Source organism: Papaver somniferum, chromosome 10 (assembly GCF_003573695.1).
Source record: "Papaver somniferum cultivar HN1 chromosome 10, ASM357369v1, whole genome shotgun sequence".
Lineage (NCBI taxonomy): Eukaryota > Viridiplantae > Streptophyta > Magnoliopsida > Ranunculales > Papaveraceae > Papaver > Papaver somniferum.
This window is the reverse complement of record NC_039367.1, coordinates 87,150,330-87,162,401: the sequence shown is the minus strand read 5'-3', so window position 1 is coordinate 87,162,401 and position 12,072 is coordinate 87,150,330. Positions and strand designations below refer to the sequence as shown.

The 12,072-nt window shown below is 35.2% G+C and overlaps 1 non-coding gene across 1 annotated transcript; it reads left to right on the top strand.

The window, feature by feature from the left end:
- The first annotated feature begins 2,102 nt into the window (after positions 1–2,102).
- Positions 2,103–2,186, top strand: LOC113319861. The gene has a single exon (XR_003345840.1). It is a non-coding gene; the product is annotated as a small nucleolar RNA Z102/R77 (small nucleolar RNA).
- The last annotated feature ends 9,886 nt before the right edge of the window (positions 2,187–12,072 follow it).

Sequence of the window (12,072 nt, the reverse complement as noted above, 5' to 3'; positions counted from 1 at the left end):
ACTACGGATTGAAATCAAGACGAGATGTAAATCGTTGCTGCAGTTGCTGTTAATAAGATGAGATGGATTCGAATTCAGAGAAGGAGATTTGGGATATGAGGTATCGAGAATGAATGGGTTTGTAATGAATTGGAAGGTGGGTTTGTGTTGGTGGTGATATAGATGGATTTTGTCAAAGAAATGAAGCTGAAATGAAGAGAAAAGAGAGGTGGCGTTGTTTCTGTTAATTGCAGATGAAGAATATGATTAGGGAGAAGAAATGGAAGAGAAACAGTGGATTAAGATGCTTATTTCTGTTGACTAAATAATTCACGATTTGAGGTAGTTAGGGTTTCGATTAGGGTTTGAATTGATTCTGAAATCAGCAGTCAGGGACCGAAAGTGGTTGGATTTAATGATGTTTTGGGGCTTATTGAATCTCAGAAGAGATGAAGAACTGAAATAGATCTGGTATCAGTTGGGTTCGATATTTACCATGGGTTTGAATAGATAAGATGGTGTATCAGTGGTTTGATGATCACCAGAAGCATACACTGATACCCCATCTTCTCATGATTCAATTGCAATGCTAGGGTTCAGCACAATAGTAATTGTGCTCTCAGTTATCCCTTGATGTAAGTTTTATTTTTTTTTTCTTTTATTTTTAAAGTTTATTATTGATTTTAGATGAACTGATTGATAATTGGATTTCTACTACTTCAATTTTCACAGGGGTTTCTACCTTCTGAGGCACCAATTTTCACAGGGGATTTATAAATGAGACCAAATCAAATAAGCTGAAGATGTGAAGTATGTGCTTGTGTGGTTTTTAGAAGTGCTGACCAAGGGTGTTTGATATCCAGCCTATAATTGCGCGACTTTAACGCAGAAACTGAGAAGGTTATGGTGAGTATCTCATCCATATGAATGAGATAAAACTGTTTGAATTTGGTAGATGGTAAACGATACCAGTTATAAATATAATGTCACTTCAGATTTTACATTGTGGAATGAATTGAATTGTGAAATTTTCCATTCCCTGAATTTTCCTTAATAGGGCAAGTGTGAAAGTGTGGGAACACTAGGAAGTATGCTTACAGTACTTCCAAATATATGTTGGAAATCTTGAGATTATTACAAGTTGTCTCATGTTTTAGTCAAGTTATTGTGCTTTGTTGAAGATTTTATCCAGCATTTAGAAGGGATTTACTTACCATCTTGTTCTGCGGCCATTTGTGAATCATGTTAAACTTGTATTTTGTATGGATATGCGTGGTTTCAACAATAATGGAGAGAGTGAAGGCACTGCCTGTTTTTTAATTGAATCGCAATTGCTCTTTTCTACCCTGCCGTTTGTTAAATACTACGAACATCTGTGTGTCATCTATAAAGCAAATAGGTATAATTTGTTATCAACTTTGTGTTGGAAGATGACTACATGAATTATGCTTTTCCAAGCTATTTAGCTCATGATGCCTTAGTTTCATGTTTATCAGCTAGGGTATCCATATTCCCTCATATATCTGCTTACAGTTTTTTGTATTATTTTCGACTATTAGAATGTTCTACGGCCATTTGTGCAGTAATGTCAGTTTCTTGTTGGCAGAGCCTGGCTTTTTCCTTTTTGATTATATTCTTGTATTTTTTAAATCTATTGAAGGGTCCCGACTTTTGATTTATGAATCAACAAATCTCATTATGTATCACTAATGCAATTTCTGTGCTCAGGGCTTGCTATGGTGTTTTGAGATTTATTATGGAAAGTGGTGCCTAAGGTTGCGAGGTACAATCTGCTATTATTCTTTTGTATATTCCAGTCTTAACCCTTTTTTCTGCTTGATATGATATAAATTTCAAGTTTGTAATTGTTACAGGTTATTGTGAGTGAAAAGCTTAGGGAAGCTCGTGCAAAGTAAATGAAGTTCAAGGATGGATACATGATTTCTTCTGGTCAGCTAATTTACAAGTACATTGATTCAGCCGTTAGACACGTCCTTCTTAGACTGGTCAGTTTCTACACCATTTATTGTTACTAACTTAAACTATATCTTTCATTAGTGTATTAATTGTTGTTTGGTTTACTTTTGTTTGTTTCATTTTTGTTTAAAGTGAGACAGTGGAGAGTATGAGGTGATGATTAGATAATTTCCCTATTGGTTTGATTGTCGAAACGGTGACATAAATGTATTCCGTCTATCTGATCATTCTCTCCAGTCCTACTAAAGAGCGCCTTTTTTTTCTGTTTTACTTCTTTTGTTGTGTGCCGAGTTATATTTTCTTTATTTCTGAAAATTCCGTTCATCTTCTAACTTAAAGTTCATTGTTGTTTGTTTTGTTGAGCAAGGTGTTATTGGCATCAAGGTCAAGAACATGTTGGATTAGGATCCTAAAGGAAAGAATGGTCCAATGACTCCATTGCCTGATGTTACCATCCACCAACCTAAGGTTGAAGAAGACTTTGTCAGGACTTCAATGATGGCTCCTACCGAAATAGAAATGGCAGTTCCCCCACAAATGATAGTAACTTGAATGGGATGCGGTTTCCATATTCATTATGATCTGGCATACAGTGTGTGATTACTGCTCATGTGGATGATGCTTATGTCTACATGCCAACTTCAGAGTTCAAGTATGTTAGTAATTTTGTCGAAAGTTTTATTACATGGCCCAAGGATCGATTAATGTTCCCATATACATCTTCATAATCTTTTGGAGTGTGTTTAGAAAACTTAACTTTTGTATCACTGCCATTTTTTTGAATGTATGTGGTTAACACTAGTAGGTTAACTTGAATGAATGTAAGTGTATTTCACTGGAAGGTTAATGTGAATGTGAAATACTTTCGGCAATCCAGTTTCAGCTATAATTTTTTTTTTTCAAAATAGTTTTCTGCACACAACTTCTAATAAAAGTTGTAGTTACACATTCATTTACAGAAAACAGAAGTAGTTGTTACTTCAAATATCACAACTGTTAAGGGTATTGTAAAAACAAATCTTGCAACATAAGTAGGAGTTGTTCAGTATAGTTGTACAACTCTACGAAGTGTAATGATAGTAGTACTAATCGATGTTGTCTTCCAGTTTTCGACTACGAAACAATTACTTTACAACATAAGTTTGTGTTGTCCAAGATAGTTCGACAATTCATACAGGTGTTGTGCAAATATTATTCATAATACTGGTAATTGTTGTTGCATATGTTTCTACGATATGCTACTTATGTTGTCCACGATTGTTCTACAATACAATCAAGAGTTGTGTTAGGTTATCAAAAAAAATCGAAAGAGAATCACAACATTGAAAAACTATTGTCGAACCATGAATCACATCACCCTTTACAACACTTGTCAACCATCGTAGAAAAACTTGGACTTTCTACAATACCCCTGTTCCACAATACATGAAATGGAGTTGTCCTAGGGGTACTGCAACTCTTATCTTGTGTCATCAATGATGAATTTTACCCCGTTCAACTCTTACCCCAGACGAGTTCATTTTTTCTCTTCTTCTTTTCTTTGTCTCCAGTCGGCATTCGCCAGAATCTTCAATTGAGTTCTGAATTTGGAGCATGCAGAACTTGGAGTTTATGTATTTTGAATCTGTAATGTTTATGTTTTGAACTATGCTTATAAACTTGAGTTACGAACTACGCTTGTGTGTTAATTATATTCTGCAGGTAGGTTAAAAAAATTCAACTATTATTTTTTTAAAAGATTTGAACTGTCAGTTTCAGAAAACTGACATATAGTCGGTTTTCCATCAACCCAATGGAACAAACCGAAACCGGCTAATACCATTTAGAAACCGAACCAATAGTTAATGGATTGGTTTGGTTTAGTTTTTCAGAAACCAATAGTATTGGTTTCGGTTTTGGTTTGGCTAGAAACCGAGCCAAAACCGACCATGAACAACCCTAATGTTAGATCCTAAATTTTGTAAATTCAGTCCACATGCAATACAAGAAGTAGGAATTGACATTTAGTATCATTTTTGAGTGCCTCAAATCCTAGTACAGGAGGTCTTATTTCACCAAATTCAGAACAAGTTAATCATTTTCTGAACAATTTAGTCTTTTTTATGAAAAATTTAATCTAAAATGATTACTTGTGATGATAAAGCAACGATTTAGTCTTTTTTCTGAACGATTTAGACCGATGACTTGTACCGAGTCAAATGGTAGATCGTACGTCTTTTAGTTTTTGTTAGATCTGTTGACTTGGACATATTTGAATCAGCAAATAAAATGCCTTTGATTTATGTTTACTGAGAGCGAGAGCATGTTTGATTTTAGCGGACTCGTCGTCTAGATCTAATACGGTCTCTGACTCGGCACGAGTTGGATGACACACTGTTTGAGTGTTTGGTGTTAAGTTTTTATCAGATCTGATACACTAACTGACTCAAACTTAATTCCTGATTTGAATTTGTTTGAGTTAGGAACAGAGAGCCTCTGATATGGGATTAATGACTTTCATATTTTTTCCGAATAAATAGAGTCAGATCTCATTCACAAAATAAACACGGTGTTAGATGATTTCAGTTAAATCTAGACAAGTTATATCAATAAATAAATAAATTGTGCAACTCATTTCGATCTAATTCGTCGGAACTTCAATTTGATTTATGACAAAATAAATAATTGAATATAGAGAATTAGCTATAAAATTGTATTTGACTCGAATATTTTTCCAAAGTTAGTTGTATGAGCCCAAACTAGACATTAGAAAATGAAAAAATAAACCATTTCAGGAGTCATTTTCTTGAACCAGGTGTAGCATGGTTATTATTTATTTTTTTGATTGGAAAGGAGTATTTTATTCATGCACAAATATATTTACTCGAAGTAAATAACAAGTACACAAATAAAACTAGAGAGGAGGAAGCTAAAAGAAACTAATAAAAACAAAAACAAAAAAGAAAAACCCAAGTCCAAGAAACTAAAAAGCACATATGCCGGTGGTTCCCTAATTCAGCTTCGAACTTCCCTCCCCAGGATTGCACTAAAGTCACCCCTAGTAGCACTACAAATTCCATCAAAGAGCGCCTGAAGCAAACACCTTGAATACCATGAAACCATTGTCACCAAATCCACCCAATACCACTCCATTACCTCATGGGGCAAATCCCATAATGAACAACATCTGTTATTGTCCAACTACCTTCATATAATGAAAGAAGATCTGACATCTTCAACGCCCAAAACCAAACACCTTGAATGCTATGAAACCATTGTCATCAAATCTACCCAATACCACTCCGTACAACATGGGGCAAATCCCATAATGAACAACATCTTTTATTGTTCAAAACCAAAACCAATCGAAGAAGACATGACGTTTTCCACGCCCAAAATCTAGAACTACATGATGTTTTCAACGCCCAAAAACAAGAACCAAAAACCAGAAGCGCACACAAACTTGCTTCACCAAAATCAGAATCACCAACTGAAAACCAAACGGAACCCTACCAAAACCACATCACTGGTACGCCTTCGTCGTCGACAGAACCACGTTTTTGAAGAAAACCCCCTTATTTCTCCACCACCAGCTTTGAATCTAAATCAAGCACCACCATCAATCATTATTCAGCCAAACGGGATGAAACCCTAGCTACAGTCACCAAAATGATGATCAGCCATTAATTCCATAACTGACCAAACGGGTTTAACACCTAATACCACCATTGATAACCTGGACAAGAGTAAACAAAAACAAAATCTAGATCTAAGTAAAAATAAAAAAATACCTAATACTAAGGAAGCAAAAGCCTCTCCTCGGATCTAGTCCAAGAACGGACTAAATCCGAAGAGAGTAATGGCGGTGATTTTAGGTTAGGGTTTGGAAAAGGGGAGGGGAGGGGAGGAGAGTAATTTCGGTTGATTGATCACAAACATTAGCACACACGTGATGCTCAATCTCATAGCAGCTGTTGATGTTTATTTGTCTTGTGGCTGATGAAGCCTGAATCTAAAGCCTAGAGTTGTGGTATGTGTAGCATGGTTATTATGGTTCTAGGATGGCAAATCTACTAAATGATTAGAGATCCTACAGGTATAAAGAAGAGCTATAAGATGAATTGATTCATCGGTAATGCGTGCACGGTCATATGTAATTAGTCAATGAGCATAATTACAAGACTTTTAACCTTTTCCCTGCCTACAGCACTCGGTGCATCTGAATGAATGATGGTTAAAGAAAATCAAAGTAAAGTAGACGTCCTAAAGTTGGGTTGCTGAAAATCGTCCCGATTGTTGGGATAAATAAATTAACAAACGTTTATCCACCCATTCCTACAAGACCTGGTTTGGGACGTTAATGGAACAAAATCCAGAACCAGAACTATCAATAAGAACATACAAATTGGAGACACAAAACATAATTTTCTCGACATCGTGGTTTTGCATATGTAAGCCATAATTTGACGTTGTTGTAGTTCTAGAGAACCACAACACACTTAAAACTAACAACTTCATTAATATTTGAGTACATTAACGACAAATCTGTGACGGGGAGATTTGAATTACAGAAATAGCAACCAACCATTCTTTGTGCACCAAGTTTCATAATTACTACAACTATCCTCCTAACCAGCACGGTTTGAAAAACAAAATCCACCGGAAATTAGAGTTCCATCAAATTCACAGAACTTGATTGTAGTTTATTTTAGGATACATCTCATTTACTTTAACAAACACAACATTAAGTGATACATCTCATCAAAGAGATCTGCATTTGTTGGAAAACCTTAGGAAAACATGATCCATTCTTGTGTTTCATCAATCATCTGTTGACACCAAGCCAGATGATAAGGGCAGAAAGAATGCATCTGGGTGAACGCAAATCTAACTCCAACCATCTGCAGAGGCAAAGTATTATTTTTTTTGTCAAGATCTAATGAGAAACAAAATAAGTAAAGGTGAGAAACAACTAATAATTCACAAATAATTCCAGGAAAAAGAAGAAAAAAAAGGCAATAACATTATTACGTGGGGGTTATTAGAGATCTCAATATCCTTGTTCTTGTTGTTGATGGTGCTCAAATATAGATTTGAGTGTTGATGGATGAAGGTCATACAAGGGTTGAAGGGCATGAACCCACTTCTTAAGCTTTATATAGTACTCTTCGTCTCTAGGGCTAATGTGGATCCTAGAAGGTTTTTCATCCAACGGCTGCTTCGTATTAGATGACTGACCTATGTATAAGTAATTACGGTTTGGTTTATTTGCAAAAAGGAGAAAAAAAAAAAAAAAAAAAAAAACGGATTTTCGTTTGGCATGGATGGGGTGTGCATGACATTAACTTGGTGCCCCTAGTTCGTGGCTTAAGACGAATTCTAAGTCCTTAACAGTTGATCCCGTTGTATTTTTATGTCAATGTGAAATGCTAGTAGGCAGTTCTTTTGGTGGAACACCAAGAAATCAACTATTTAACACCACTGACTGAATCACTGATCTCCCATTGTCGAACAATTTGAAGTAACAAACATTTTCTAATGACATCCAATTCCACGCCAATTACAGCATTTTTGGCTACCAATGGGGTTTTACTTGATCACTGGGAATATAAACACAATGGGACTTGGAATTTGCATCATAACTCTCAAAACACTCTCATCGACTGACCTAGATTAAACAGCTCAACGGTTTGATTTAAAATTACTTTTTTTTTTTTGATTCGATGACTTAGAATTACTTAATCTTGCTAATTAAATGTTTAGCATACAAAGCTTGACCACTATTTCATGATGGACGTGCTTGCACAAGAAAAAGAAAATAGATATTTGCTATATGAAAGAATACATCAGTACTGCTGCATGTACAAGTCATTCATTTGTTTTTGACCTCTAATTAATACCTCCAATCCAAACCGATTAACAGGAAAACAAAAAACTAGAGACGAATAAATTACAACAGGAACCCCATGTTGCGGTGCCGCGTGTTGACTTTGTAGCTCTATACGTTCCCAAATTTCTCCATTTGATGGAAGGAACACAAGAACCGAGATTACTTATAAAATTCTCACAAACTAACAACACACAAAACTAAAAGTTCTGCCCAGTTGAGATCACTTGACATTTTGATTTTCACCAAATCTCATAATTACTACTACTATATCATTCATATGCTTCTTCTCCTGGGAACTATATTAAAAAACATAAGAAATTGGAATAATAGGCTGCAAATCTCAAATTTCCTAACATAATCAACTTAATTGTTAAGAAGATAAGATAACCCCATATCTTATGTTTCATCAATTTTACTTTTATCATGCCAGGATATAGATATGAGCAAACATACATCCACCTGAAAATGAAGACAAAAAAAAGTTATCAAGATTTAGAATTTACAAACAAAAATAACTAAAGAGGAGGAATAAACAAACAATTCAAGGAAAAATACAAGATGCCCGAGTCATATTAGTTTTTTTTGGGAGGAAAAGTCATAGTGCCAGTTATTGTTGACGGTTGTGGTTGAAATATCCATCTTCCATGACTTTTTTTTTTTTTTTGATAAATTAAGATCATAGATTCATAGATCTGCAGCTGTTTTTGATTCTGTAGGTTTAGGGTTTTTTCTTTCATCTCCGCCCACTGTAGTGATGGTTCCGAAGAGCTACTTCTTATAAGCTTTAATAGGATCTGCCCGTTAGTATTAGGGTTTTGATGGGATGTTTTCGACTGTCCAATATCTGATCCAACGGATGCTAAGTATTTGATGACTGCCCGTAACTTCTGACCGATTCATAAGTATTTGATGGTTGCGGTTTTGTTTAGATACACGTGGAAGGTATCCAAGGTGCAATGATCAAGCCGTGGGGTGTTGTGAAGAGAGACGGTTGTTGTGTAAATAGACCAGTAACATTGGAAATTGCTATCGGAATTCTACTCTATTGTAAATTATCCAAAGTGTTTGCAGTTTGGGACATGGATCTTCAAAACATCTGGGTGAGATCCAATACCAGAATTACATGGCACTACATGAACGATATAATGTTTACCAAAATACAACTTGGACTAGCTTGCACTACAAGAAAAATAAAATAAATTGATAGTGTATTTTGCTATCACAAGGAATAATGCACATGTACAACTCTGGGGGTAGGACTAGTCATTCATTCATTTTTTGTTTACTAGTCCGTCTTACACCTATAATCAACTCCTTAATTCCACATAAATTAACAAAAACATAGAAATTAGAGACATATAATGATTAAAACAGGGAACAAAATCACAAGTAATGTTTTGAAATTTGAGCAAAATCTGACAGGAACTGAGATCACTCACTTATAAAATTCTGATAATAAGAACACAAAATTAAAAAGTTCATACCAATTGAGATCACATGATATTTTGTTTTTCACCAAATTTCATAAATTAGTAATAATACTAATACACGATATGCCCCATTCTTAAGCTTATTCATCACTAGGGTGTGGGTAGACGGACTCGATGACAAGAAATTTCATCCTTCTAAGGTGAAGGAATAACAGGAAGACCACAAACGCATCTTCATCTCAAAAGAACTGCAACACTCAGACATCTGCTGAGAGAGAATGTTTTCTTTTATATATAAAAATTTGGAAGTGCTAACTGAAAATTAAGTATAGAATAGAAGAGGAATAACTACTACAAATAAACAAACAATTCCAGAAAAAATGCAATTAACATTTTTACCTGATTAACATCCCAAGTGTACTAAACTAAACAGTTACCTGAGCCAGATTTTGTTTTTGAGAGGAAAAACCATAATGACATATGTTGTTATTGTTGTTGAAATATCGCCATGACTCTCTTTTTTTGAAAAGGAAAGGATATATTGAAAGAAAAAATATATGTACAGAGTATATACAAGGTCATAAGACCATCACAAACAGAAAAGTGCTGAAAACTACTACAAGTTTATTATATCCTCCCAATGATGCATAATCTAAGAAGTAGAGTAATGCTTAACAAACGTCCGTAGTTGAGCTCCACAGGTAAATCCATTGCTTTATAGCAATCTTTAGCTCATAAATTGTTTTAGATCTACCTCCATGAACTCTCCTATTGCGCTCGTTCCAAACTTCCCAGCATATCGCAAATGGCAGCAATTCCCACACCATCCTTACCCTTGCATTTGCTCCTCCCAATCTCGAATTAAACTGAAATGGCATCGTCCAACTAACCTTCAAGGAAGCCATAAAACACTTCCACAGTTCCCAATCACAGTGCAATGGATGAATAATTTCTCCATAGTTTCTAACTCTGTGTTACAAAATAGACATAGATTTGATTGAATGATTACTCGCCTCTGCTGCAACATATACCTGGTTGGAATAGCGTTATGAAGACAAGCCCAGCATAAAAACAGAACTTTAGGCGACACATAGTTACTTGACAAGTTACGATGACCTTCCCAATCAGGGTCCGCATCAGTTAGACTTCTATAAATTTTCTTCACAGAAACTTCTCCTTCCAAGCAATCTTCTCCTTCCTGCGTCAGTGTAACTAGCCTTATATCAAACTTCAACTTCAAAAGATCGATACTTTCTGCCGGATTCAAGGCTCTGCTGAAAAGAAAGTTCCATCTATTATTGTACAGATCTCCCACCGAAGCCATTTTTTGTGTACATATCTTGTATAATCTCGAGTACTTTTCTCTGAAAGCCCTCTTTTCACACCAACAGTCCTGCCAAAACCTGATTGAAAATCCGTTGTTTACCTGCACATTCACTGAATCAATAAAAACTTTATTCTCTCTAAGTATATCGAACCACATACTTCTCCTAACTGAATCTTTAACTTGCAAAGGCAATAAACAATCTTCTTCCGCTTTTGTTTTTTCACAAACGATTCTCCTCCATAGTGTCGTCTTCTCCTTGCAATATCTGATATGCCACTTTGCTAACAACGATTTATTCACCAGTCTCAAACTGCGAATACCGAATCCACCCTTCCTCTTTGGTTTACAGATTCGTTTAAAGGAGACCCAGCTCATCTTCTTCTTTTCCTCGTCTTCTCCCCATAGAAAACGTCTCATTATTGTATTTGACCTTTTTTCAACTGAGACAGGTAAGTGAAGCAGAGACATAAAGTATACAGCCAAGTCTCAAGACAACTTCTAATTATAACAACCCTACCTTCTTTATTCAAATACCTTCTTTTCCACGGTGAAAGTTTTTTCTGCATCCTTTGAATAATGATTTCCCAGATGATCTCGCTTCTTCTATTTGAGCCAATGGGCATACCCAAATAAATAATAGGTATCGCCATGACTTTGTTGATGGATGAAGTATTGGAAAATATTCAGTTTTTATGAATAAATAAAACATGATGCAAATTTGGTTTGTTGTGGGAGTATTCTCTTGTCTCCCACATCCTTCATGGCACAACCTTTCCTACGAACTTTGTCTGATTTCTCTCATTGTTTAATACATTAATGATATTTCTTTTGTTAATAAAGAGAATCTTTTCATTGTTTTATGCATGACACTGATAACTGACACAAGTTTAAAAACTACATGAAAATCTTCTCAATTTTGTTGTCATATGCATGAAAACATCTTTGTTGTTTTTAACGTTGAGATTCTTTTCATTGTTTATCACGTTTGAAAGACTATAAAGAAAAAGTTTTCAACTCATTTGAGAGGAAGGAGAAGAAGAACAAAAAAAAAACTCTTCTCATGTTTTTAGAGGAAAAAAAATACTAAAAGAGCTCCTTCTTGTTTTTGTTTTGAAAGAGAAACAACCCAACGTTAACTCCTCATATGTTTTTCAATAAAAAAAGAGTAGTAGAAGATGAACTTAACTTTTCTCCTTTTTTTAAAGAGAGTAAGAGAAAAACAAGAAAACAAAATCAGAAAAAGAGAGCACAAGTTTTCTTCTTCCATTTTTCTCTATGAGTTTTTTGTATGAAATAAGGTGGTTTCACTAAGTTGTTTTTTGATGCCAAGTTCTTAGGTTGTTCTATTGTGTGCTACAATAAGGAACGCTAACGATAATTGTATCCTGGAGGCAACTCGCCCATGAAGCTATAGCATCTCTGTGTTTAGAGGAGTAGCAGACGATATTGTCTTTAGCACATACGTGCCTCTATCAATTTTTGCTCCGCAT